The following is a 27,793-nucleotide window of genomic DNA, read 5'->3' on the forward strand; positions in this document are numbered from 1 at the left end:
ACTTGCAGTTGAAGGGAGGTACAGGGTGTTGGTGTTGGAAGTGTCCAATGCACTGCCTGCTGTCTCCTTGACTCAGACTTTCACTGGTGTAGCAATTTCTACTGGTAAGGAGTAATCTACATTTCTGATAGACATTCCAGCTCGTAATGCATAAGCATCAGTCATATTCACTTTCTGAATCTCAAAATCATTTTAAGAATGGGAAGAGAAGAGTGTGATTTGTGAGAAAAAAATTCATGTCCCAACTAATAAAACATACCTGTGGAATCTTGTAGAGGCTTAGGGTATCAGCCATATGGAAGGAGGTATCAGAGCTAAGTCCTCCAATTATGGCTATGAGGTTTTTCTGTGAGTCACATTTGTAGTTTGGAACAAATCTATGCATTTTAAAGAGCAAGTCCAGAGTGTTACGATAGGTCATCCTTGCATCGTAATAGCTGTCATAGACATGGAATCCCAGTGTGACATTGGGCAAGAGGTTGGGATTCTTATTAATCACTTTTACAGCAAATGCCAAGGCCAGGATGTGCTGGTAGAATTTTGTTATCATGCTGCAAATGAGGTTAGTTTAAGATTTCAGAGGAGAATTTTACAATGCAGGAAGTAGACAAAACAAATTGCCTTTCTGTCTCAAACTGATATGTATAGAACTATAACCTTCTTATCTTTTATGGTGGTCCTAAAATAATAAACATCATACTCTTCATCCCAAATAAAATATATGATTCATCATGCCATCTCTGTATTATGTCTTGTTTGAATCTTAATCCCAGTGCCCCCCAAAAAACCAATAATCTCCACCTCTTTCTCTTTATACTCAAACTGGCTATGCAGGTGTCCATTCTTTGCATCTGGCCCAGAAAAGCAACAATATTTCAATGAAATTCTCTCAGACAGTCTCTGATTCATGAAAGATGTTCTAGGAAGATTAAACAGAGTCTGTGCCCCAAGACTAGGTACAGCAGTATCATCTTGATTCTCCTCTTCTTGGTCCTTTTTACACATCGATTTCGTGCAATTAAAACCAAGCATACTAACCACATCTCCATATTTCTTTTCCAAATAGAAAGCATTCTCATTATCACAAAAGACAAAGCCATCATTTACTGCCTGCCAGCTTAGTAGGATGCTCAATACTAAATAAAGTACTGGGAAGGATTAATCCCAAAAATGAAGGAGGAGGGAGAGTCTCTTACTGTGGATTATCAAACAGATTCTGTGAAGGGTTTTCCTTGAATAAATCTTCAATGAAGGAATAATAGAACTGAGAGGCAATCCCACCAATGATGAGGTCACCTGACTGGTACCACTCATGTGGAACAGGAAATGTATCAGTCCCGGGGCACCTCATAGCTGCTTTGCACACAACAGGAGGAAGCAGAAAAAGCAAAGTGAATGACCACAGCATCCTAGTAGACAAGTTTCTCTGAAAACATGGATGCTCTTTGCCTATCAGTACCCGCAGAATGACTTAAGCTAGATTGCATGATTCCTAGCTCTGTCAATACAACACAACAAGAGAGACAGGCACACCTTATTTTAAAATAAAAACAGTATAAACACATGCTTTGGATGCTAGGTGAGATTTCCAACACTTTGATTTCAAGGCAGAAAGATAGTATGAAGAAAACCCAAAATGAGAGGAAGAAAATTGGGAGCCATGGCTGCCTCTTGATACTGCTCCTATTTTCTCATGGTACAGAGGTTCATTATTATAATTCCTTTCATGGATGTTTATTGACAGTTTACTTATGCCTCTGGTGCTCTGACCACGTGGACAAAGTATAGTGATTTGGATAATTGTACGATGACTTAATAACTTTTGAAAAGTTTTAGTTCCAATGAGGTGTTTTGGGGTTTTTTTTGGGGGGGGGGTTGCATCATGTTGAGTTGTGTGTTTATTCTCACATCTTCCTACGTGCTGCCTCTGCCCCTTGGTGGCACAAAAAGTGGCAATTAGCTCAAAGTCTTCCATGGTAACTGAACACCAGTAGGAAAGTCAAAATGAATCCATTTTGTTTTGTGACTCAAAGTAGCAAATATTGAAATAAAAGTCATTGTCCGACTCCAGTTTTGCCCTATGACTGGGCAGCTGTTATCTATCTACAGAATAAATTTGTGGCAAAAACAGATGTGTCATCAAGGGGAGAAAAAGTATACTCTTGTGACAAAAGCCATGAAATAAAGAGGCATGACACAAGTGAAGTAAGGGTGAAACAAAGGACTGGGTTTATTTAAATTGAGCAAATTCTCTTCAGTGTCATTTTTGTCGAACTCTTTTGCTGCTTACCATTCCAGCAAGCCACTCACTGTCACCTCACAGAAATTGGATTTAACTTCATCTACTTCCATCAGCCCCACACCTAAGGGGGGAAGGAGGCCTTGTGGATCGACCCCTTCTTGGGACCCCACAACTCTAAGAAGGTGTTACATGTGAGTTCCAATTGTGATCTGTACTCAACGAGCAGGTCTTAGAACCCAGAAGAACATAACTGGGACTCACATTTCTCTTTAAAGGTTTCTAAGCGTGCTCACCAAACAACTAGCTGCTAAAATACTGTCCTTATCAGCCACATAAGAGCCACACGCCATAGAATCATAGAACTGTAAAGTTTGAATGGACCTTGAGGGTCTCTGCAAAGCAGGAATCTCAAGTTCATATGGCCCAGGCAGGTGCATTATGTGAGCCATGAGAGCAACAAAATAAGCAGATTGCACAACAGTGGAGGGATATAATCAGTCGAAATCTTTATTGACAGCAGCAGGCATGACATTGGGTCTCAGAATTCCTTATTCTGAGGGCCTTCTCAGTAGTGGCACCCGCCCTGTGGAATGCCCTCCCACCAGATGACAAAGAGAAAAATAACAACCAAACTTTTAGAAGACATCTGAAGGCAGCCCTGTTTAGGGAAGCTTTTAATGTTTAATAGGTTATTGTATTTCAGTGTTTGGTTGGAAGCCACACAGAGTGGCTGGGGTATTAATAATAATAATAAGAATAAGAATAAGAATAAGAATAAGAATAAGAATAAGAATAATAATTTTTATTATTCCAGACAACACATTTTGATGGAGCGAATCTGCTGGGTTTAGACCGCCCCAAACCTATTGCATGGGAGTCAGCCACTGATGAAAATTGTTGTGATGCAAGCCAAGCAAGCAGGGTGTCAATGGGTGACTAAGATGCAGATTCCTACCAGGCAGATACCCCAACACCAACTTGGGGGGGTATGTTCAGTCCTCCCCTCATACTATGATGATCCTTCCAATGCCATTTCCACCTCAAGGGATGACCTACTGTGGTACACCTTCTGCCAAATGAGCCGGTTCCCACAAACCAATTCAGAAGGTCCAAACAAACAAACAAACCAGAATTACTGGCAGTAGGGCACCACCAGAAAGGGGCAGAATGGCTGCAAAATGCACATGATCTCCAAAGGCCCATAGTCATTATCCACTTCTCACTAAGCCACCAAGAAGTTGCAGAATTAGCAGCACCAATTTGAAAAGAGTGAGTCCCATATGCACTAATTAGATTTAAGTATGTTGGTGATATGAGGCTGGTTAACAAATCCAGAAAAATAGAAGAGGACTTGGAGCAGCAATGGAAATGATGCACCAAGACAGATCATTTTAAACAAATATTAGTAATAATAGACAGAAAAATTAAAAAAAAAGAATTTAAACCCTTACCTTCCATATATTTAATTTTTTTCCAGAATAAGGTGAAACCAAAACTATTATTTAATTATTCCTTCTTATAAGTTGCTCCCTGTTGTTCAGTTCAGGCCTCAGAACAATGATGTAGCATTTAGGGGCAAAGATGCAACACAGTAAACCACCACCAGAGGCCAAGATGGAAAAGATCTCCACAGCCACCATGCCCTTTCCACTTGTGCTCAGATAGGCTGGAATAAAAGACAGCCAAACACTGCAAAAGAGCAGCATGCTGAATGTAATGAACTTGGCTTCATTAAAACTGTCAGGTAACTTGCGGGCCGCAAATGCGGCAATGAAGCTGATAATGGCCAAGAGGCCCATATAACCCAAGACACAATAAAACATGGTGACGGACCCTTCATTACATTGCACAATGATTTCTTCTGTTGAAGAGTGCATGTCCAAATCAGGGAATGGGGGAGATGTCATCAACCACACAGTGCAGATAGTTGATTGAATAAGAGAACAGGGAATCACAACAGAGTAGGCCAGCCTTTTCCCTACCCACTTCCTTATGCTGGACCCTGGCTTGGTGGCCATGAAAGCTACAACTACAGTGATAGTTTTTGCCAACACACATGAAACGGCCATTGAGAAGGTGATGCCAAAAGTTGGTTGCCGGAGGAGGCAGGAGACTGTGCTAGGTTCACCCAGAAATAACAATGAAGAGAGGAAGCAGAGCAGGAGAGAGACAAGGAGCGAGTAGGTGAGGTCCCGGTTGTTGGCTTTGACTATGGGAGTTTCTCTGTACTTAATGAATATTACTAGCACCAAAGCTGTGATGAAGAAGAAAGAAAGGGCAAATGATGCTAGACTGATCCCTAAAGGTTCTTCGTAAGAAAGGAAGGTCATCGTTTTCTCAATGCAGGCAGTTTTGTTCTTGGTCGGATACTGAGCTTTTGGGCATCTGAAGCAATAAGTCATATCTGAAAAATAAGGTCAAATTTCAATACTGATTGAACAAATTTTTGTCTTCTTCACTTACATAAAATTACACCTATTGGATCCATGTGTTTTAGTTTACAGATATAAATGTTTTGATCTCCTTATACTGAAAGCTGTTATACTGATTCAGTTATTATGTTTCAAGCATATTTTGCCTTCCGTATTACTTCTTTGCTCACATGAAATTCAACATATTTCTTCCATGTGTTTTAAGTGTTCATATATGAGTGTTTTTTATTTTGGTTTTTTGGTTTTTAGATTTATATTCCACTTTATGTTTTTAATAAAAATCTCAAAGTTGTTTACATCATATTAAATCAATAAATCAATAAAAGAATAGCAGGGTGATGTTCCTCCAGCATCATGAGGGGCCTCTTTAGCAGGACTGCTGAGTCTGGACCTCGTCCCCTACCCCAGTTGGAAAGGTAGCTGCCTGCACGTTTGAAAGGGCCTTGCAGGGAGCTGCCTGCATGTTCAGTGTATTTTTAGGCTTATTGAAATTTTTAGTGTGCAAAGTTGATAATATATGTGTTGATAGCCTTCTAACTGCATTTCTTTTTCACAAAAGAACATAAGCACCTGCTACATCAGGCCAATGACCCATCTCATCCAGCTTCCTGATTTCACAGTAGCCAACCAGATTCCTATGGGAAGCCTTCAAGCAGGACCTGAGTGAAAAAGAAGTCTCCCCCGACCTCCACACTTTCCAGCAACAAGTATTTGAAGATTTCGGCCTCAGATGATGGAGGCACAGCAAAGCCACCGGAGGTCATAGCCATGGATAGCCTAATCCTTCATGAGTTTGTTGAATCCTTCCTTAAAGCCTTCAAAATTTGTGCCCATCACTGCCTCTTGAGGTAACAAATTCCATAGCTTAATCATGTACTTTATGAAGAAATTAATTTTCTTTTGCCTGTTCTGAATCATCTCACATTCAATTTCCTCATATGCCCCAAGGTCTAATGTTATATTTATCCTATTTTTATCATGTTGCTCCTTACTCCTTTTGCAGTAAAATAACCCCCTAAAATGCTACCATCTAGCCTTGCCATTGTCCTTGTAGGATGAAAAACATGAGTGCTACATAACTTACCATCCTGGTTTGATATTTCCCCTTCTGAACATGGAGCACAGCCATAGCAGCAAAACTTTTCCCCTTCTTTCTTTTTCTTCTGATTCCCAGGGTGGCAGTGGTCATTACACAGAGAAAGGGGAATCACCTATCCATAGCAGAAAAGTCTTTTAGGAGATCAGAGAAACTGATTGTTTAGTTGACTTCTATTAATGAATTTCACCACTGGGGGGGGGGGGGAGGTTCGATATAAATAGCTGCTTTATACCTGTGTTGTCTATGGATCCCATTATTTGGAATCCCATTGAAATCTATGGCAAACTTTGCAATCATTTTGCAGCACAAACTCCCCTTTTTACAGTGTCTGACTTTCCCACCCTGGTGCTATACTGCTCCCTTCAAATCCAATATTGTTCAATTCACTCCAAACCTCTGCCAAACCTCTGAATTCATGGATTGGGGAGACTGATAGGGCCCCAAGTTTGGCAGGTCAGCCACACAGTTTGAGGGCTCTCCAAAATGTTAAGTTTATTCTGCAGAATAATTGAAAAAAACTCTCAGCAGGACTTCATTTTAGCCCTGCCTGGAGATGCAAGGTATTGAACCTGAGACCTTTTGCAAGCAATATGTGTTCTATTACTGAGTTATTGTCTCCATGCAATAGGAAAAGAGGTTACCGAATGGGCTCCTGTGCAGTAATTTCATTTATATACTCCAAAGCTTTGCTTTATATATAAATGGAAATTATAGCTATACAAAAATATACTGTTTTTTCCCCTTGGCATTTCTAGGTGATGCCAATTTTTAATGTGCTAGGCAGCCACATTTTTCCTTTGCCATATCAGATAAAAAAACCAGTTATAAACAAAATGCAATTCCTGACACACAGAGAACACATCATAAGAACAGTGGGGACCAGAAGGATTCCTAGAATGCAGACCTGATTAAATCCTCTGTGCCATACAAGCATATCTTCATGAATGATGAATGCTTTTCCTTCAAGAGCATCAGGATCAACTTGTCCAACTTTCATTTGAAGGAAGGACTTGTTTGGAAATGTGATCATGTTCGTGATGTCAAATCCACCTCTCAGTTCCCTTTTTTCATTAAAGGACATTGTTTCTCCTGCTGAGTTGTTAAATAAAGTGCCTTGCAGAAAATAGTGGAGCTGATTCAAAAAGAAAAAGGGAACAGAAGGAACCCAGAAATAGTACCTTGGGTTAAGAACTTTGCTTCAAGATGAGAACAGAAATCATGTGGCAGCAGTGCAGCAGCAGCGGGAGGTCCCATTAGCTAAAGTGGTACCTCAGGTTAAGAACTGTTTCAGGTTAAGAATATGACCTCCAGAATGAATTAAGTTTTTAACCCGATGTACCACCATATTTTCATATACAGTAGCATATGGAAAAGTTATAACAAAGCAATAGTTGGATCTATTCTGTCCAGGAAAGGGGGCACTAACAAAATGTTATCTCTTGGCATCTGGCCTTGGAGAAATCAACTCACTGAAATAATATATTGTTTGCAACAGATTACCTGCCAAGGCTGCAGATCTTGAAGTTTAAATGTTTTTTCTTCCCCCAGTGCTCTGTGCATTGATCTGTATGAATAAATAGCATGCAAAGCATGAGCCACAACAAAGACAGCATTGTAGATATTGTAGCTGTGGCTAGTCATGTCCATTTCAAACAGGTGCCCAGGAAGACACTCTAACTTCTCCTCCCCTGTACAGGTTTCATTAACTTGCATGATCAGATCTGGAAATGTACAGTCAAATGCTTGCTCCCAGAAGTCCTTGAGAAAACCATCACCTGAATTCCAGTAAGGTTTTATGATCCGAAGAAATTCATTGAACTTGAGAAGGTCTTTTGAATGAATGGCAAAGGAAATGGAACCTTCAAAGAGCTCAAGATCCCAAGACTTTTGGTAACTCAATAGTATGAAATCAATCTGTGTTGTCATGATCCACACCTTTCTAAAGGTTGAGCTTTCCTTATTTTCAGGATCTCGTAGAAATATAACACATCTCAGCCAGCTCAGTGTCAGCGAATCTCCATAGACGATGAATGCATTGGCTTTATCATTTGTGAGACCCACATAATAGCTTTTGAGTATGTCAAAAAGTTCATGTATCATATCAAAATGATATGTTTTCTCCATTCTTTTTGTGAAGGCTGAACAGATCCCATGCTGGTAAAGCAGATGCTCCAGGGCCTGCAAGAAATTTTGTCCTCCATCATCATCCGTGACAAAGAGTCCAACCCATGTCCATCCAAAATGCTGAAGCAAGTTGATTATCGCCATATACTGATGGGCTTCATTGGGCATCATGCGGTAAAAGGAAAGGAAGTGATCTGTATCACTCTCCTTTTGCGGAAATGAGCCATATGCAAGCTAATGGAGGTGGGGGAAGAGACATTATAAAGATAAGTATATAGAATTACCTTTAGCTTGTGGCTGTTTACTCAACAAATGTTTGTGGTTCGAGGACCCGACCCCTGCGAAGTGAAATGAACAATTGCTAGTATTACAGACATTTAAGTTGAAGGATGCTTCCAGTTGAAATTTAATTTGAGTTGTGGTGATACTGAAGGGTTGAAGAGCTGTGGTTTGCATGTTCATGTGTAATTTTGTGGTGGAGGTGTTGTTGTGGATGCCAGGGTACATGCTTGGTGGGATCTTGAACTACATCCAGGCAGGATCTCTGGGGTCTCTTCAAAGAAGAGGAGAATGAGTTGTCATGAGCTATCAATGGGATAATAGACTGCAAGACAGAGACTTGTCTTAAAATGGACTATATTCATGGCAGGGGAACTACCACCATCTCATTCAGAGCTACATTGGCTGGAGGATACATCTCCCTATAGACATCTGAGTCAGATGATGAGAAACATACAGAACCTCTCTAGCCCTGCACATGTCCAATAGTGCAAAATAAATTAGGACCCTTTAATCAGTTATCCAGGCTCTCCAAGAAAGTCTATGGTCAGCTTTGTCTTCAGGACAACCCGGCTCCTTGCAGAGACAACATCTCTTGCAGTTGATGTGAGTCACAGGGTGGTGGTGTTGGAAGTGTCCAAAGTGATGAATGCTCTCTGCTTAACTCAGACTTTCACTGGTGTAGCAATCTCTATTAATAAGAAGTAATCTACATTTCTGATTGACATCACAGCTTGTAATGCTTTAGCATCCATCATATTCACTTTCTGAATATCAATACCATTTTAAGAATACTGTGGTACCTCGGGTTACAGACGTTTCAGCTTACAGACTCCGCTAACCCAGAAATAGTACCTCGGGTTAAGAACTTTGCTTCAGGATGAGAACAGAAATTGTACAGCGGCAGCATGGCGGCAGCGGGAGGCCCGATTAGCTAAAGTGGTACCTCAGGTTAAGAGCAGTTTCAGGTTACGAATGGACCTCCAGAACGAATTAAGTTCTTAACCCGAAGTATCCCTGTAGCTTGAGAAGAGTGTGATTTCTGTGACAAAAATTCATGTCCCTGCTCATAAAACCTACCTGTGGAATCTTGTAGAGGCTTAAGGTATCAGCCATATGGAAGGAGGTGTCAGAGCTAAGTCCTCCGATTATGGCGATGAGGTTTTTCTGCGAGTCACATTTGTAGTTTGGAACAAATCTATGCATTTTAAAGAGCAGGTCCAGAGTGGTACGATAGGTCATCCTTGCATCATTATAGCTGTCATAGATGTGGAATCCCAGTGTGACATTGGGCAAGATGTTGGGATTCTCATTTATCACTCTTACTGCAAATGCCAAGGCAAGGATGTGCTGGTAGAATTTTGTAATCATGCTGCAAATGAGGTTAGTATGAAATTTCAGAGGAGAATTCTACAATGCAGTAAGTAGACAAAACAAATTGCCATTTCTTTCTCTAACTGATACATATGGAACTATAACCTCATCTTTTATGGTGGTTCTAAAATAATAAATATCAAACTCTTCAGCCTAAATAAAATGTATTACTCATCATGACATTTCTATATTTCTTTTACCACCTTTTAGTTAGCTCTCGTTTGGTTTTTAATATCCCCCCCAAAATGACTACAACAATATCCAACTCTTTCTCTTTGTACTCAAACTGGCCATGAAGGTGATTATTCTATTCATCTAACCCAGGAAATCGACAATATTTCATTGAATTGGTTACAGTTACTACCTTCCTTATACAAGGCAGTTTCTGGTATTCATTTAAAGGATTGCACTATGCATTTGCTTTAAAAATAGTTTTCCGTTAAATAAACAAGCTAAACTGAGAGAAGCTAATGATTACGGTACGTTAAGAGCAACACTGTTTTTTAAAAGAACTAATCAGAACCAACCTACCACAGTGTGATCCAATACATTTCTACTCAAATGCAAGTGCAAATTAGTTCAATGTGAATAACTTCCAAGTATTTTTGTATAAGATTGGAGACTAGTTTTAGGTGCAATCATTCAGTTCTAATATACCAGAAGTCACCTCTCAGATTGCTGTGTAAGACAGGCATAGAAAAATGGGGTGAAATGTTTTATTTTAATTACAATTTTAAGGTTCTTCAGCTTTCCATCACCACTATCAAATATATTCAATTCTAAACTTCATAGAAGAATAAACTAACTCCTCCAGACTTATCTTCACTTCTCTATCACTATACCATGGTCAGAAATTCATACAAAGCATATTCCACAGGGTTCAATGATTTTCACTGCTTGCATTTGCAGTTCAAGGAAGATAAAAAGAGAAAGGTTTTTGAATACAAGTTTATGCTATTGAAGCATCTTAATTCAAACAAAAAAATGGGAATTTTGAGTATTAGAATGAAAGAAACATCTGTATTAGTGCATTCAAATAATTGCAAATAGCATGCTCCAAGAGCTTTTTTTGATAGTTTATTATTAAACCTCATGCTATCCACAGCAAAGTTCATACCTTCTTTTTATCACACAATCTTTGGGAATGGAATTAATCTCCCATCAACCTACTGCTGCTACAATCAGTTTAACAGACTCGCAACACACACTACATTTTGTTAAAATTTCTAGATTTCTCTATTTCACTTATCAGCCAGTGCCAGGTGTCGCTTCATAGATGAATGAAATATATTGAAACATGTTTATATCTCACAAAGGAATTCTCAAACCATGAGGCCAATATCTCACAAAGCAGACTCAAACTATGTCTGGTTCATGACATTTGTTCTAGGAAGATTAGACACTTTCAGATTATGTGCCCCAAGAGCATGCACAGCAGGAACCCTTCCACCCCCCTCTTGCTGGTCCTTGTTGGTGGAGTTAAAACAAGGCATCCAAAGTCCCCCTCCCTTTCTCCACACTGCTTTTCAAAATGTATTATTATCATTATTATTTATTATTATTTATTGCCAGTCAGCTTAGTAGAATACACAATACTAAAAAAAAAATTCCAGGAAGAAATAATCCCAAAAATGAAGAGGGAGGGAGAGTCTCTTACTGTGGATCATCATCAAAAAGATTATGTGATGGGTTGTCCTTGAATAAATCTTTAAAGAAGGAATAATAGAATTGAGAAGCAGTCCCACCAATGATGAGGCCACCTGACTGGTACCACTCATGTGGAACAGGAATTGTGTCAGTCTTAGGGCACCTCATAGCTTCTTTGCACATAACAGGAGGCAGCAGAAAAAGCAAAGTGAATGACCACAGCATCCTAGTAGACAAGCTTCTCTGAAAACATGGATGCTCTTTGCCTATCAGTACCTGCAGAAACTAGATTGAATGATACCTGGTTCTGTCAACAGAGCACAACAAGAGAGATTGGCACACCTTATTTAAAAATCAAAGCAGTATAAACACATGCTTTGGGTACTAGATGAGATTTCCAACACACTGATTTCAAGGCAGCCCAATAATCTGCCAAAAATACAAAATGAGAGAAAGAAAATTGGGATCCATGGGTGCCTCTTATTACTACTCCTATTTCCTCATGGTACAGAGGTTCATTAATATAATCCCTTTCATGGCTGTTTATTGACAGTTTTCTTATGCCTCTGGTGTTCTGAACAGGTGGACAAATTATAGTGATCTAGATAATTGTATGATGACTTAATAACTTTTGAAAAGTTTTAATTCCAATGAGGTGTTTTGGGTTGGTTTTATTGCATCATGTTGAGTTGTGTGTTTATTCTGAGATCTTCCTACATGCTGCCTCTGCCCCTTGATGGCACAAAATTGGCAATTAGCTTAAAGTCATCCATGGTAACTGAACACCAGTAAGAAAGTCAAAATGAATCCATTTTGTTCTGTGACTCAAAGTAGCAAATCTTGAAATAAAAGTCACTGTCCGACTCCAGTTTTGCCCTATGACTGGGCAGCTGTTATCTATCTACAGGATAAATTTGTGGCAAAAACAGATGTGCCATCAAGGGGAGAAAATGTATTGTGACAAAAGCCATGAAATAAAGAGGCGTGACACAAGTGAAGTAAGGGTGAAACAAAGGACTGGGTTTATTTAAATTGAGCAAATTCTCTTCAGTGTGATTTTTGTCGAACTGTTTTGCTGCTAACCATTCCGGAAAGCCACTCACTGCCACCTCACAGAAATTAATGTTTAATGTTTAATAGGTTATTGTATTTTAGTGTTTGGTTGGAAGCCACACAGAGTGGCTGGGGTATTATTAAACTCAATCCTCCAGATTTTTTGAGACTTCAGTTTCCATCATCCCTGCTAGCTAGGGATTATGGGAGTTGTAGGCCAAAAACATCTGGAGGGCCGATGTTCCATCTTTGAAGCCTGCCTTAAGGTGTAGCCCCAAGGCCTCCATGGCTGATCATAGCACTCTGGCCACCTTATACCTGGCCAACCGTGATCCATCCCGGTGAATGAACAGCTGGCTGCTAATGGTGGGCTGCAAGTTCAAAAGCCATGCATGTCCCTGAGTCAACAAATTATGCAGCAAAGTATAGCATGGAAATACAGGCAGTAAAACCTTAAAATGTGCCCTTTGAAGAGAGTTCCAAAGTTTCCCACTTCCCCCAATGTGGGAAAATGAGCACAAGTTTGGTAAGTTAGAAACAGTTTATTAAAAAAATTCTTCAAAGGTCAAATACACTGCTTAAGAAAACAGGCAGTACAACTTAGTTACAAAGTGGTGAAAGTTCCTCAATTATTGGTATAGAAACTCAAGACTGGCTAGAGACAGCCACATACTAACCAGCTCAAACCTTTTCATACATGGAGTTTCTCAGGTAGACTGAAGGGGAACAAAATCTTGATTACCTACTTTGTTCCAGGGTGAGCAAAGCCTTGAAGAACAGCTTATTCTATGATATTAGTGCATTAATTAGACTTAATTCATGCACTAATTAGATTTAAGTATGTTGGTGATATGAGGCTGGTTAATAAATCCAGAAAAATAGAACAGAACTTGGAGCAGCAATGGAAATGATGCACCAAGACAGATCATTTTAAACAAATATTAGTAATAATAGACAGAAAAATTAAAAAAAATTAAACCCTTACCTTCCATATATTTAATTTTTTTCCAGAATAAGGTGAAACCAAAACTATTATTTAATTATTCCTTCTTATAAGTTGCTCCCTGTTGTTCAGTTCAGGCCTCAGAACAATGATGTAGCATTTAGGGGCAAAGATGCAACACAGTAAACCACCACCAGAGGCCAAGATGGAAAAGATCTCCACAGCCACCATGCCCTTTCCACTTGTGCTCAGATAGGCTGGGAAAAAAGACAGCCAAACACTACAAAAGAGCAACATGCTGAAGGTAATGAACTTGGCTTCATTAAAACTGTCAGGTAACTTGCGGGCCGCAAATGCGGCAATGAAGCTGATAATGGCCAAGAGGCCCATATAACCCAAGACACAATAAAACATGGTGACGGACCCTTCATTACATTGCACAATGATTTCTTCTGTTAAAGAGTGCATGTCCAAATCAGGGAATGGGGGAGATGTCATCAACCACACAGTACAGATAGTTGATTGAATAAGAGAACAGAGAATCACAACAGAGTAGGCCAGTCTTTTCCCTACCCACTTCCTTATGCTGGACCCTGGCTTGGTGGCCATGAAAGCTACAACTACAGTGATAGTTTTGGCCAACACACAAGAAACGGCCATTGAGAAGGTGATGCCAAAAGTTGGTTGCCGGAGGAGGCAGGACACTGTGCTAGGTTCACCCAGAAATAACAATGAAGAGAGGAAGCAGAGCAGGAGAGAGACCAGGAGAGAGTAGGTGAGGTCCCGGTTGTTGGCTTTGATTATGGGAGTGTCTCTGTACTTAATGACTATTACTAGCACCAAAGCTGTGATGAGGAAGAAAGAAAGGGCAAATGATGCTAAACTAACCCCTAAAGGTTCTTCGTAAGAAAGGAAGGTTATCGTTTTCTCAATGCAGGCAGTTTTGTTCTTGGTCGGATACTGAGCTTTTGGGCATCTGAAGCAATTAGTCATATCTGAAAAATAAACAAGGTCAAATTTCAATACTGATTGAACAAATATTTGTCTTCTTCACTTAAATAAAATTACACTTATTGGGTCCATGTGTTTTAGTTTTCAGATATAAATGTTTTGATCTCCTTATTCTGAAAGCTATTATACTGATTCAGTTATTACGTTTCAAGCATATTTTGCCTTCCATATTACTTCTTTGCTCACATGAAATTCAACCTATTTCTTCCATGTGTTTTAAGTGTTCATTTATGAGTGTTTTTTATTTTGGTTTTTTGGTTTTAAAATTTATATTCCGCTTTATGTTTTTAATAAAAATTGCAAAGTTGTTTACATCATATTAAATCAATAAATCAATATAACAATAGCAGGGTGATGTTCCTCCAGCATCATGAGGGGCCTCTTTAGCAGGACTGCTGAGTCTGGACCTCGTCCCCTACCCCAGTTGGAAAGGTAGCTGCCTGCATGTTCAGTGTATTTTTAGGCTTATTAAAATCTTTAGTGTGCAAAGTTGATAATATGTGTATTGATATCCTTCTAACTGCATTTCATTTTCACAAAAGAACACAAGCACCTTCTACATCAGGCCAATGACCCATCTAATCTTGCTTCCTGATTTCACAGTGGCCAACCAGATTCCTAAGGGAAGCCTGCAAGCAGAACCTGAGTTAAACAGAAGTCTCGCCTGACCTCCACACCTTCCAGCAACTGGTATTTGAAGATTTCGGGCTCTGATGATGGAGGCACAGCAAAGCCACCAGAGGTCATAGCCATGGATAGCCTAATCCTTCATGAGTTTGTTGAATCCTTCCTTAAAGCCTTCAAAATTTGTGCCCATCACTGCCTCTTGAGGTAACAAATTCCATAGCTTAATCATGCCTGTTCTGAATCATCCCACATTCAATTTCCTCATATGTCCCAAACTATAATGTTATATTTATCCTATTTTTATATTGTTGCTCCTTACTCCTTTTGCAGTAAAATTACCCCCTCAAATGCTACCGTCTAGCCTTGCCATTGTCCTTGTTGGATGAAAAATATGAGTGCTACATAACTTACCATCCTGGTTTGATATTTCCCCTTCTGAACATGGAGTACAGCCATAGCAGCAAAACTTTTCCCCTTCTTTCTTTTTCTTCTGATTCCCAGGGTGGCAGTGGTCATTACACAGAGAAAGGGGAATCACCTATCCATAGCAGAAAGGTCTTTTAGGAGATCAGAAAAACTGATTGTTTAGTTGACTTCTATTAATGTGGTTTACCACTCAGGGGGAAAAAAGGTTCAATATAAATAGCTGCCTTACACAGCTGCATTGTCTATGGATCCCATTATTTGGAATCCCATTAAAACCTATGGCAAACTTTGCAATCATTTTGCAGCACAAACTCCCCTTTTTGCAGTGTCTGTCTTTCCCACCATGGTGCTATACTGCTCCCTCCAAATCCAATATTGTTCAATTCACTCCAAACCTGTGCCAAACCTCTGAATTCATGGATAGGGGTGACTGGTAGGGCCCCAAGTTTGGCAGGTCAGCCACACAGTTTGAGGGCTCTCCAAAATGTTAAGTTTATTCTGCAAAATAATTGAAAAACCTCTCAGCAGGAATTCCTTTTAGCCCTGCCTGGAGATGCAAGGTATTGAACCTGAGACCTTTTGCAAACAGTATGTGTTCTGTTACTGAGTTATTGTCTCCATGCAAGAGGAAAAGACGTTACCGAATGGGCTCCTGTGCATTAATTTCATTTATATACTCCAAAGCTTTGCTTTATACATATATATGGGAAAAAACAGCTATTAAAAAATTTACTGTTTTTTCCCCCTTGGCATTTCTAGGTGATGCCAATTTTGAATGTGCTCGGCAGCCACATTTTTCCTTGGCGATATCAGATAGAAAAAAACAGTTTTAAACAAAATGCAATTCCTGACACGCAAAGAACACATCATAAGAACAGTGGGGACCAGAAGGATTCCTAGGATGCAGACCTGATTAAATCCTCTGTGCCATACAAGCATATCTTCATGAATGATGAATGCTTCTCCTTCAAGAGCATCAGGATCAACTTGTCCAACTTTCATTTGAAGGAAGGACTTGTTTGGGAATGTGATCATGTTCGTGATGTCAAATCCACCTCTCAGCTCCCTTTTTTCATTAAAGGACATTGTTTCTCCTGCTGAGTTGTTAAATAAAGTGCCTTGCAGAAAATAGTGGAGCTGATTCAAAAAGAAACAGTAAAAATAAGAAAAATTTATATAATGAAGACCAAGTGTCAAGAATCAGATACAGTGCTACTTCGGGTTACAGACTCTTCAGGTTACAGACACTTCAGGTTACAGACTCGGCTAACCCAGAAATAGTACCTCGGATTAAGAATTTTGCTTTAGGATGAGAACAGAAATCATGTGGCAGCAGTCCAGCAGCAGCGGGAGGTCCCATTAGCTAAAGTGGTACCTCAGGTTAAGAATAGTTTCAGGTTAAGAATGAATTAAGTTCTTAACCCGAGGTACCACTGTATTTTCATATAGCATATGGAAAAGTTATAACAAAGCAATAGATGGATCTATACTGTACAGGAAAGGGGGAACTAACAAAATGTTATCTCTTGGCATCTGGCCTTGGAGAAATCGACTCACTGAAATAATATATTGTTTGCAACAGATTACCTGCCAAGGCTGCAGATCTTGAAGTTCAAACATTTTTTCTCCCCCCAGTGCTCTGTGCTTTGATCTGTATGAATAAATAGCATGCAATGAATGAGCCACAACAAAGACAGCATTGTAGATATTGTAGCTGTGGCTAGTCATGTCCATTTCAAACAGGTGCCCAGGAAGACACTCTAACTTCTCCTCCCCTGTACAGGTTTCATTAACTTGCATAACCAGATCTGGAAATGTACAGTCAAATGCTTGCTCCCAGAAGTCCTTGAGAAAACCATCACCTGAATTCCAGTAAGGTTTTATGATCTGAAGAAATTCATTGAACTCGAGAAGGTCTTTTGAGTGAATGGTGAAGGAAATGGCACCTTCAAAAGGCTCAAGATCCAAAAACTTTTGATAACTCAATAGTATAAAATCAATTTGTGTTGTCATGATCCACACCTTTCTAAATGTTGAGCTTTCCTTATTTTCAGGATCTCGTAGAAATATAAGAAATCTTAGCCAGCTCAGTGACAGAGAATCTCCATAGACGATGAATGCATTGGTTTTATCATTTGTGAGACCCACATAATAACTTTTGAATATGTCAAAAACATCATGCATCATTTCGAAATGATATGTTTTCTGCATTCTTTTTGTGAAGGCTGAACAGATCCCATGCTGGTAAAGCAAAGGCTCCAGGGCCTGCAAGAAATTTTCTCCTCCATCATCATCTGTGACAAAGAGTCCAACCCATGTCCATCCAAAATGCTGAAGCAAGCTGATAATCGCCATATACTGATGAGCTTCATTGGGCACCATGCGGTAAAAGGAAAGGAAGTGATCTATATCACTCACCTTTTGTGGAAATGAGCCATATGCAAGCTAATGGGGGGGGGGGGACACAGAAATTATAAAGATAAATATAAAGAATTACCTTTAGCATGTGGCTGTTTATTCAACAAATGTTTGCTGAAACAATTGCTAGTGTTCCAGACATTTAATTGGAAAGATGCTTCCAGTTGAAATTTAATTTGAGTTGTGGTGATGCTGAAGTATTGAAGAACTGTGGTTTGCATTTTCAAGGTGCTGTGTGTGTGTGTGTGTGTGTGTGTGTGTGTGTGTGTGTGTTTGTGGTGGATGTGTTGTTGTGGATGCCCGGGTACATGCATGGTGGGATCTTGAACTACATCCAGGCAGAATCTCTGGGGTCTCTTCAAAGAAGAGTAGAATGAGTTGTCACAACCTATCAATGGGACAATAGAGTGCAAGACAGAAGACCTGTCTTAAAATGGACTATTTTCATGACAGGGGAACTACCACTATCTAATTCAGAGCTACATTGGCTGGAGGATACATCTCCCTATAGACATCTGAGTCAGATGATGAGAAACATACAGAACCTCTCTAGCCCTGCAGATGCCCAATAGTGCAAAATAAATTAGGACCTTTAATCAGTTATCCAGGCTCTCCAAAGAGGCAAAGTCTATACTCAGCTTTCTAAATCTTCAGGTGGTCCTGGCTCCTTGCAGAGACAACTTCTCTTGCAGTTGATGTGTGCCATAGGGTGTTGGTGTTGGAAGTGTCCAAGGTGCTGCCTGCTGCCTGCTTGACTCTGACTTTCACTGGTGTAGCAATTTCTACTGTAAGGAGTAATCTACGTTTCTGATAAACATTTCAGCTTGTAATGCTTCAGCATCAGTCATATTCACCGTCTGAATATTAAGACCACTTTCAGAATGGTAAGAAAAGTGTGTGATTTGCAGAACAAAGATTCATGTCTCTACTCATAAAACCTACCTGTGGAATCTTGTAGAGGCTTAAGGTATCAGCCATCTGGAAGGAGGTGTCAGAGTTAATACCTCCGATAACAGCTATGAGGTTTTTCTGCGAGTCACATTTGTAGTTGGGAGCAAATCTATGCATTTTAAAGAGCAGCTCCAGAGTGTTACGATAGGTCATCCTTGCATCATTATAGCTGTCATAGATGTGGAAGCCTAGTGTGACATTGGGCAAGATATTGGGATTCTCATTTATCTCTTTTACCGCAAATGCCAAGGCCAGGATGTGCTGATAGAATTTTGTTATCATGCTGCAAATGAAATTAGTTTAAAATTTCAGAGGAGAATTCTACAATGCAGGAAGTAGATGCTACAAATTGCCTTGTCTGTCTCAAACTCATACATATTGAACTAAACATTGTTATCTTTTATGGTGGCTCTAAAATAAAAAATATCAAACTCTTCGGCCTAAATAAAATGAATTATCATCATGCCACTTCTATATTACTTTGACCATCTTTTAGTTAGTACTTCTTTGATTTTTAATATCCCCACCCCCTGCAAAAAAGACTACAACAATGTCCACATCTTTCTCTTTGTACACAAACTGGCCATGAAGGAGACTATTCTATTCATCTAACCCAGGATTTCAACAATATTTCATTGAATTAGTTACATCCTTATACAAGGCAGTTTCTGGTATTCATTTATTGCATTGCACTATGCATTTGCTTTTAAAATAGTTTTTAGTTAAATAAACAAGCTAAACTGAGAGAAGCTAGTGATTACTTTAAAAGCAACATTGTTTTTTTTAAAAAAGAACTAATCAGAACCAACCTACCACAGTGTGATCCAATACATTTCTACTCAAATGCAAGTGCAAATGAGTTCAATGTGAATAACTTCCAAGTATTTTTGTATAAGATTGGAGACTAGTTTAGGTGCAATTATGCATTTCTAATATACCAGAAGTCACCTCTCAGATTGCTGTGTAAGACAGGCATAGAAAAATGGGGTGAAATGTTTTCTTTTAATCACATTTTGAAGGTTCTTCAGCTTTCCATCAACACTATCAAATATATTCAATTCTAAACTTCATAGAAGAATAAACTAACTCCTCCAGACTTATCTTCACTTCTCTATCACTATACCATGGTCAGAAATGCATACACAGCATATTCCACCGGGTTCAATGATTTTTGCAGCTTGCATTTGCAGTTCAAGGAAGATAAAAAGAGAAAGCGTGTTCTCCTTCATGGAGAGCACGTGTTGCGGTGGGGTCTGCTGAGCCACCCCTCTGTTACCAGGCAGGGTGTCTAAAGATGGCCTGGGGCAGTGATTGGTTCACTGGGTTGCTGGGGTAAAAGTTATGTTGCAATCTTGGTGGGAGGGGTAAAATGTTTAAATACTCTGCACACAGCCTGGAGCTTTCTCTTTGCTGTGTGCAACGGATCACCCGCCCACCCACCCTTGAGTAAGGGGTTGTTGCATTGACCTTGCTATGCCTGTCATGGGGTCGTCTGCCGTTGGGGCAGGGGCTTGGTAGGAATTTTGTCCATCTGGCTGATTGGCTGGGCCATTTGGTTTTTGCCTACTGCGTAGCAAATCGTCACCACTTGTAAGGTTGCGGTTTGGCATTGGTTATAAATTGGTGGAGGAGGGGTTAGGATAGGCTGGGCCTGCCCCTCCATGGTTGCTGCGGAAAGGGAATTCCGTTAAAGGAATCCTGGGGCTTGCCATCTTTTCGTCCAATCCCTGGAATGGGACAAGGGCTGGCAAGCCTTCGGGGAGCATGCGGATGAGAATTGAGGGTCTGTGACTCAGCTCCATTTCTCCCCAACTTGCTTTCACCCGCACTGTCTTTCGGTGGTGCCCGGAAGTCAGTTCTGTCCCCAGGCGGGGGGACAGATAGTCTTAACCAATGCCTAAACAACCACTCACGGTTTTGTATTTAAATAAAGTTATGGCCAAAATTATGCCAAAAACCTTAAACAAAAATTAAGTGTGCGTTGTGAGTTATTTGGAGGGTGGCTTGGGGACCTCGACATGCAAAAGTTTTTGAATACAAGTTTATGTCATTGACGCATCTTCATTCAAACAAAAAATGGGAATTTTGAGTATTAGAATGAAGGAAACATCTGTATTAGTGCATTAAAATAATTGCAAGTAGCATGCTCCAAGAGCTTTTTTTGATGGTTTTTTTGATGGTTTATTATTATTATTATGAATGAAATATATTGAACCAGGTTTATATCTCACAAAGCAATTCTCAAACCATGAGGTCAATATCTCACAAAGGAGACTCAAACAGGGTCTGATTCATGGCATTTGTTCTAGGAAGATTAGACACTTTCAGATTATGTCCCACAAGAACATGCACAGCAGTAACCCTTCCATCCCCCTCTTGTTGGTCCTTGTTGGTGGAATTAAAACAAGGCAGACAAAGTCTCCCTCTCTTTCTCCACATTGCTTTTCAAAACAGAAAGTACTATTATTACAAAGAGCAAAGCCATTATTTATTGCTAGTCAGTTTAGTAGAATACACAATACTTTAAAAAATTACTGGATGAATTAATCCCAAAAATGAAAGTGGAGGGAGAGTCTCTTACTGTGGATCATCATCAAAAAGATTATGTGATGGGTTGTCCTTGAATAAATCTTCAGAGAAGATATAATAGATTTGAGAAGCAATCCCACCGATGATGAGGCCACCTGACTGGTACCACTCATGTGGAACGTGAAATGCATCAGTCTCAGGGCACCTCATAGCTTCTTTGCACACAACAGGAGGCAGCAGAAAAAGCAAAGTGAATGACCACAGCATCCTAGTAGACAAGCTTCTCAGTAATCTTGGATGCTCTTTGCCTATCAGTACCTGCAAAATGACTTAAGCAAACTTGATTGCATGATACCTGGTTCTGTCAAAAGAGCACAACAAGAGAGATTGGCACACCTTATTTTAAAATCAAAGCAGTAAAAACACATACTTTGGATGCTAGGTGAGATTTCCAACACTCGGATTTCAAGACAGACCAATAATCTGACAAAAATACAAAATGAGAGGAGGAAAACTGGGAGCCATGGCTGCCTCTTGATACTACTCCTATTTCCTCAAGGTACAGAGGTTCATTAATATAATCCCTTTCACGGATGTTTATTGACAGTTTACTTATGCCTCTGGTGTTCTGACAAGGTGGAGAAATTATAGTGATTTGGATAATTGTACAATGACTTAATAACTTTTGAAGAGTTTTCATTCCAATTAGGTGTTTTGGTTTGGTTTTTTTGCATCATGCTGAGTTCTGTGTTTATTTTCACATCTGTCTACGTGCTGCCTTTGCCCCTTTGTGGCACAAAAAGTGGCAATTAGCTTGAAGTCTTCCATTTTAAGTGAACACCAGCAGGAAAGTCAAAGTGAATCCATTTAGTTTTGTGACTCAAAGCAGAAAATCTTGAAATAAAAGTAAAACTCCAGTTTTGTCACATGACTGGGCAGTTCTTATCTATCTACAGAATAAATCTGTGGCAAAAACAGATGTGTTATCAAGGAGAGGAAAAGTATACTCTTCTGACAATACCATGAAATAAAGAGGCGTGACACAAGTGAAGTAACGGTGAAACACAGGTCTGTTTTTGGTTAAATTGTGCAAATTTTCTTCAGTGTGTTTTTCCTTGAGCTCAGCTGCTGTAAACCATTCTCCCAAGCCACACACTGCCACCTAGAAGGGGTTGGATTTAACTACTTCCATTAACCAAGAACTTGCCAATCAGAAGGTCAGTGGTTTGAATCCCTGCGACGGGGTGAGCTGCTGTTGCTCGGTCCCTGCTCCTGCCAACCTAGCAGTTCAAAAGCATGTCAAAGTGCACGTAGATAAATAGGTACCGCTCCAGCAAGAAGGTAAACGGCATTTCCATGCGCTGCTCTGGTTCGCCAGCAGCGGCTTAGCCATGATGGCCACATGATCTGGAAGCTGTATGCCGGCTCCCTTGGCCAATAAAGCAAGATGAGCGCCGCAACCCCAGAGTCGGCCATGACTGGACCTAATGGTCAGGGGTCCCTTTACCTTTAATGCGAGAAGGAGGCCTCGTTGACCCACCCTTCCTTTGTCTCAATGGGTGACCAAGATGCAGATTCCCACCAGACAGAAACTCCAGAACCAAGCTTGGGGGTGCCATGTCAATCCACCCCTCAGGTCATTTATAGCCCATCTATACTACTCTAATCATTCCCAAGGTCATTTATGCAACAAGGTAATAGCAACTGTGGTCCAATTTCTGCCAAACCGATCTGTTCCCACAGCCAATCCAGAAGGACTGAATAAATATCTTCCAAACAAATATGATTGCTCCTCCATCCAGGTGAAACAAGTTCACAAGCTCAAACCTGATTGGTGGTGACAGATTTCCAGGGTCCCCTGTGCAAATACATCACATGCCACTGCCTTAGTGCTTTTTGTGAGGCCAAAGCTCCCCTCCAATAGCCTTGCTGCAACCAAGATGACCAGGTGATACACACTTCCAGGTGGCTGTAAGAAAACCAAACATCTTTTTAAATGGCCAACTCTAAACAAACAGCCTTCCCTGTACACAGGTCATTCTCAGCAAGAAGAATGACCTGCAGATCATGCAGCCAGAAGCATTGAATGTGTTTGTAAAGCATTGATCTAAACTCACACCACTACAATCCACTCAAAAACCCAGGAAACATGCCCCCCAAGAAACATGTGCCCAACGTGGAAGGCATAGCTGTTGAGACTACAGCGTTAACCTTGTGTGTCATTCTGCCCAGTGCACTTTACTGAGCCCAATGACACACACCTGTTTGCGGTCTGAAAGCAAACAAACAAAAAAGCAAGCAAACAAACAAACTAGAATTACTGGCAGTAGGGCACCCCCCAGACAATGGCAGCATGGCTCTAAAATGCACATGAACTATATTTAAGGATTTTATTTGGAGCCGGACTTTGTGAGAATGTTGAGATTATTGATCAAACAGAGCTCCCACTGAATTGCAATTAAAGCTATGGTTCTTTGATCTATGGTAGACCTGGCAGAACATCAGGTCATTAAATAAGTATTGGATGAGAAAGGAGGCCTGCCTGGAGCTATAGTGGAGTGCCAGACCTCCGCTCAGACAAACATGGCTCAGTGACACAGCGAAAAGAATGTTTGAGAGCAGGAGACAGAGCAACAATGTGGAAGAATAGGTGTCTATTAAGATTGGATTACATCAGGAAAAATGAAGAAACAAATGGAGAATCAGTATCTCACACAGGAAATTTATTAGAAATGAATTCCTCTTGCAGAAATAAAGTTAATAAATACGTAACTATGAATGAAAGTCAAGAAACCAGTGCCTACTAAACAAAGGATAAAGATCAGAACTGTCATATATGGATTAATCAAATTTATAAAAGCAGGAAGAAATAAAAATTCTATATCCTGAAATTCAGTACACAAATAGGTATAAGTACACACACAGGTATAAGACTTTTGAATAATTGGCTTTGTTTTCTTTTAATTGGATTATAATTTGGCATTGTGATATTGTGTCCTTTATTGAATTTGTATGAAAAATAGAAAAAAAGAACAGGGGTGCCAACTCCTTGGGGTTGAGACTTCTACAGATCCCCACTGAATTTCTGAAGGGATGGGGCTCAGCCCCCTTAATCTTGAGGTGGTTGAGGAGGCCTGGTGGTAAGTTGCCTGAAGCTGTGTGGCACCTTCTAACACTGAGTGTCCTAGCAGGATATCACCCTGGGCTGTGTGGCATCTCTTGATGCTGTGAAGCCTGACAGGATGTTGCCCTGGGCCACGCAATGTTGGAGAGGCCATGTGGAGTAGTGTGGCCTGGTGGGTGAATGTCCTATAAGGAGGAGGCACAAAGAGGTGTGTTTTCAGCTGTCTTGATTCCCTGTAGATGCAACTGTTCCAATAAGTCTGCACTAAAATTGTTATAGAATTTCTGGTCAATGGAGGCAGCTTGTCTCTGGATAAGCTTTGAGATACCAAACCCATATTTGGTGAGCTTTTGTTTGCTAAACGTTTAACTTGATTACCATTATTTGCAACCTAGATCCCTGATATTTCAAACAATGAAATTTCTGGATCCTCAGAACCTCACTGGAAAGGTCAAGCCTTGTACCCACTGAGTCAGGAGTAAACAGGCTTCTATGGCCCTTCCCATGTTTTAAGATAATGTATCAGCCTACTTTGCATCGGTAAAAAAAGAACCCTCTCCTTGTGAGCAGAGAATCCTCTCCTGCCAATTATCTTTTGAAACTCAAATTTGGAGTAGAATATTTTGCTGAGATCAAAAGTATGTACCACATAAAATTAAATGCAAAAAGGGCAGCAGGGAACTCCAGGAAATGATTTCCATTTACTGTGTGACACAATTCACTTGACAAAGGCACCAGAAGTTATATCTATTTTTCTAAAAAACAAAACAAAAACACTTGTGGCAGGTGTCTGCTTTCTATGAACCTGCTGTGTACTTCTACCTTCCAAAGTATCCTACAGCTCTGTTTCATCCTTTAGTCTAATTATTTTTTTCTAATATCTTTATCACTGATTCCTATATAATACTGTTGTGACTTTGCTTCACATTCCATGGAACACTGCATAATTTCTGGGTGCCTGCCAAGATCCAAGTTCTCGGCAAGTGCTATTTACAGCCTTAACTTTCATTTATTTAAATTTTACCAGAATGAGGTAAAACTAAAACTATTAATTAATTATTTCTTCTTATAAGTTGCTCCCTGTTGTTCAGTTCGGGCTTCAAAATAATGACATAGCATTTAGGGGCAAAGATGCAACACAGTAACCCACCACCAGAGGCCAAGATGGAGAAGATCTCCACAGCCACCATGCCCTTTCCACTTGTGCTCAGATAGGCTGGATTAAAAGACAGCCAAACACTGCAAAAGAGCAACATGCTGAAGGTAATGAACTTGGCTTCATTAAAACTGTCAGGTAACTTGCGGGCTGCAAATGCGGCAACAAAGCTGGCAATGGCCAACAGACCCATGTAGCCCAAGACACTATAAAACATGGTGACTGAGCCTTCATTACATTGCACAATGATTTCTTCTGTTAAAGAGTGCATGTCCAGATCAGGGAATGGGGGACATGTCATCAACCACACAGTACAGATAGTTGATTGAATAAGAGAACAGGAAATTACAACTGAGAAGGCCAGTCTTTTCCCTATCCACTTCCTCATGCTGGACCCTGGCTTGGTGGCCATGAAAGCTACAAATACAGTGATAGTTTTGGCCAGCACACAAGAAATAGCCATTGAGAAGGTGATGCCAAAAGTTGCTTACCGGAGGAGGCAGGACACTTTGCTAGGTTCGCCCAGAAATAACAATGAAGAAAGGAAGCAGAGCAGGAGAGAGACAAGGAGCGAGTAGGTGAGGTCCCGGTTGTTGGCTTTAACTATGGGAGTGTCTCTGTACTTAATGAATGTCCCTAGCACCAAAGCTGTGATGAGGAAGAAAGATACGGCAACTGATGCTAAACTGATCCCTAAAGGTTCTTCGTATGAAAGGAAGGTCATCGTTTTCTCAATGCAGGCAGTTTTGTTCTTGTTTGGATACTGAGCTTTTGGGCATCTGACACAATTAGTCATATCTGAAAAATAAACAAGGTCAAATTTCAATACTGATTGAACAGTACTTTGTCTTCTATGTGCATGCTTCACTGACATGAAATTACACCTAGTGGATCCTTGTGCTTTAGTTTTTGATCTCATTTATTTTTTGGCTTCTTATAATCATTTGTGTGTCAAATTGCATTCTTTTTTTGGATAAGCTTCTGACCATGGAGGCATAGTAGAGCCACCAGAGTTCATAGCCATTGATAGCCTCCTCCCTATGTTTCTCTAAAATTCTTTTAAAGCCTTCCATGTCGGTGACTATCCTGGCCTCTTCTGGGTGGAAATTTCATAGTTTAATAATGTGCTGCATTAAAAAGATAATTTCCCTCTGTTTGTTCTGAATCATCCAATACCCAATTTTATAAGATGTCACTGTGCTCTCGTTATGAGAGGGGTATCCCCCCCCTTTATCTGATTTCTCAATGTTTTGCATAATTTTATGTATTGTCATCATCTTGCTCTACCTCTCTTTTAAATCAGAACCAGTGAAGGTGGTGAAGTACCTGTGTGAGTGCCTGGAGGTGGTTGGATGGCGGCTAACAGATTGAGGTTGAATCCTGACAAGACAGAAGTACTGTTTTGGGGGGACATGGGGCAGGTGGGTGTGGGGGACTCCCTGGTTCTGAATGGGGTAACTGTGCCCCTGAAGGACCAGTCGCATTGCCTGGGAGTCATTTTGGACTCACAGCTGTCCAAGGAGGCACAGTTTAATTCTGTGTCCAGGGCAGCTGTCTACCAGCTTCACCTGGGACACAGGCTACCTGCCTGTGGACTGTCTTGCCAGAGTGGTGCATGCTCTCGTTATCTCCCACTTGGACTACTGCAATGCGCTCTAAATGGTGCTACCTTTGAAGGTGACCCAGAAACTGCAATTAATCCAGAATGCACCAGCTAGACTGGTGACTGGAAGTGGCTGCCGAGACCACATAACACTGGTCCTGAGAGATCTGCATTGGCTCCCAGTACGTTTCTGAGCACAATTCAAAGTGTTGGTGCTGACCTTTAAAGCCCTAAACAGCCTCGGTCTTGTATACCTGAAGGAGCGTCTCCACCCCCATCATTCGGCCCAGACACTAAGATCCAGTGCCGAGGGTCTTCTGGCGGTTCACTCATTGCGAGAAATGAGGTTACAGGGAACGAGACAGAGGGCCATCTCGGTAGTGGTGCCTGCCCTGTGGCACGCCCTCCCTTCAGATGTGAAGGAAATAAGCAGGTATGTTCTCTTTAAAAGACATCTGAAGGCGCCGCGGAAGATGGCCGACAATACCATCTCTCCAGCTCCCACGAGGTAATTTAGAGGCTGGGACAGGAGTAATCAGCCTCCCAAATTCTTCCCTGTGTAAGGGAAGATGCATTCTCATCTGCGGATGCCCAATAAACTACCCCCAAGTTCGTAAAGAAGGAGGGGGGGCACTGGATGGAAAGCCCCCAAGTGAATTTGGATCTCCTGGACGCTGTCCCCGTGAGTGCACCAAGTTTTTGGACATGCTTCAAGCGAAGAGGGGGAAATTAATCTACCAATGAAGCCAGCCACT

At 40.6% G+C, this 27,793-nt stretch overlaps 2 long non-coding RNA genes across 2 annotated transcripts; one reads left to right on the forward strand and one right to left on the reverse strand.

Moving 5' to 3' along the window:
* The first annotated feature begins 490 nt into the window (after nucleotides 1–490).
* Nucleotides 491–17,708, forward strand: LOC309355936. Its single transcript, XR_014162647.1, has 3 exons — nucleotides 491–562; nucleotides 14,808–15,035; nucleotides 17,482–17,708. It is a non-coding gene; the product is annotated as an uncharacterized lncRNA (long non-coding RNA).
* On the reverse strand, nucleotides 4,364–6,979 carry LOC309355950. The gene is made up of 3 exons (XR_014162661.1): nucleotides 6,678–6,979; nucleotides 5,759–5,885; nucleotides 4,364–4,646 (listed from the first exon to the last, which is right to left on the reverse strand). It is a non-coding gene; the product is annotated as an uncharacterized lncRNA (long non-coding RNA).
* Nucleotides 17,709–27,793: the final 10,085 nt, after the last annotated feature.

Source organism: Podarcis melisellensis (genome assembly GCF_964234715.1).
Source record: "Podarcis melisellensis genome assembly, chromosome: 13".
Classification (NCBI taxonomy): domain Eukaryota; kingdom Metazoa; phylum Chordata; class Lepidosauria; order Squamata; family Lacertidae; genus Podarcis; species Podarcis melisellensis.